Source organism: Primulina tabacum, chromosome 14 (genome assembly GCF_025594145.1).
Source record: "Primulina tabacum isolate GXHZ01 chromosome 14, ASM2559414v2, whole genome shotgun sequence".
Classification (NCBI taxonomy): domain Eukaryota; kingdom Viridiplantae; phylum Streptophyta; class Magnoliopsida; order Lamiales; family Gesneriaceae; genus Primulina; species Primulina tabacum.
The window spans coordinates 27,201,307-27,202,953 of record NC_134563.1 but is presented as its reverse complement, the minus strand read 5'-3'; the positions used below and the strand labels follow the sequence as shown (position 1 = coordinate 27,202,953).

General features: G+C 41.8%; 1 non-coding gene across 1 annotated transcript; it reads right to left on the bottom strand.

Moving 5' to 3' along the window:
• Positions 1-581: 581 nt before the first annotated feature.
• LOC142525713 (small nucleolar RNA R71) lies at positions 582-688 on the bottom strand. Its single transcript, XR_012815164.1, has one exon. It is a non-coding gene; the product is annotated as a small nucleolar RNA R71 (small nucleolar RNA).
• Positions 689-1,647: the final 959 nt, after the last annotated feature.

Genomic DNA, 1,647 nt, shown 5'->3' with positions numbered 1-1,647 from the left:
TTTATTAAGTTAACAATCCATATTCTATTACAGATATCTCGTCCAGTGCTTGCCAAAGTCACTTGACGTGGAGCTTGAGCAGTTCGACCCTGAAATTGAAAAAACTTTCCGCAGGAGAAGAAATCAGCAGAGACAGAAGGAACTGATGGAGAGACACAAGCACGAGCATGAGGAGGAACATCATGCAGATAGACATGTTGAGATGCCACGCCGCATACCAATGCTGGAGTATTCCTAGCCTTCTTTGGATGATGCACGCCCCAGCATTGTGTGGCCTATTGTGTGAGCAAATCACTTCGAAATCAAGCCAAGCTATAATTTAGATGATTCAGAATACAGTCCAGTTTGGAGGATCTGCAGTAGATGACCCTAACACGCACATCGCATACTTTCTTGAAATTTGCGATACTTTTAAATTTAATGGATTTTCTGATGATGCTGTTAGATTGCGTTTATTTCCTTTCTCCTTATGTGATAAAGCTAAAGCATGGTTAAATTGTTTGCCTGTAGGTTCGATCACCACATGGGAGGATATGGCGAAGGCGTTTCTCATCAAATACTTTCCTCCATCTAAGACCATGAATCTGCGGGCAGACATCACCACATTTGCTCAATTCGAGCAAGAGTCTTTATATGAAGCATGGGAGCGCTTCAAAGATCTATTACGAAGATGTCCTCATCACAAACTACCACTTGGGTTAGTCGTTCAAACCTTTTATATGGCTTGCTTACTCCTAATTGTACTATGATCGATGCTACTGCTTGTGGAAATCTACTAAGAAAAACTGCTGTGGAAGGATATGAGTTGTTGGAGGAGATGGCTGCTAGCAGCTATCGTCCTCAATCTGAAAGGAACAACCAGCGAAGAAGTGCAGGAGTTCACCAAGTCACTGAACTTTCCGCTATTACTGCACAACTTGATGTCTTGAACAGGAAACTGGATGGTTTGAATATGGGTGGCACAACTATGCATCTGCAAGAGATATTTTGTGAAAAATGCGGAGGAGAACACTATATTAAGGACTGTCAAGATAGTGGTCCTTTTTATGTGCCAGAAGGGGCACCAGTGAATCAAGTGGGAGTCCAAAACCGTCCAAGGAATGACCTTTATTGAAACACATACAATCCTGGATGGAGGCAACATCCCAACTTCTCATGGGGTGGTCAAAACAGTCAGAATCAACCACAAGGAGGACAAAAATATGGGAAACAATTGACGTACAGATCTGACCCTCCTAGAGAAGAAAAGTCCAATTTAGAGCAGATGATGTCTAAGTTTATCTCGTCCACTGAAACTAGACTCCAAAATCAAGATGAGTCAATAAAGGGGCTAGAGATTCAGATTGTATAGTTGGCAAAGATGATAGCAAATAGAGAGCCGGGCACCTTGCCAAGTAACACAGAGACCAATCCAAAAGAGCAAGTGAAGGCCATCGAGTTGAAGAGTGAAAGATCATAGAGGCGAGAGAAAAAAAAAATCAAGTGCCAGATGAACAGATTGAGACATCTAAAGGTAAGTCTTCTAACTCTACACCAGCACCCACAGCACAATCTAAAATTGTTATACCTCCTCATTTCCCTGCAGCACTGAAAAAAGCAAAACTTGACGCACAATTCGGTAAGTTTCTTGAGGTATTTAAAAAATTG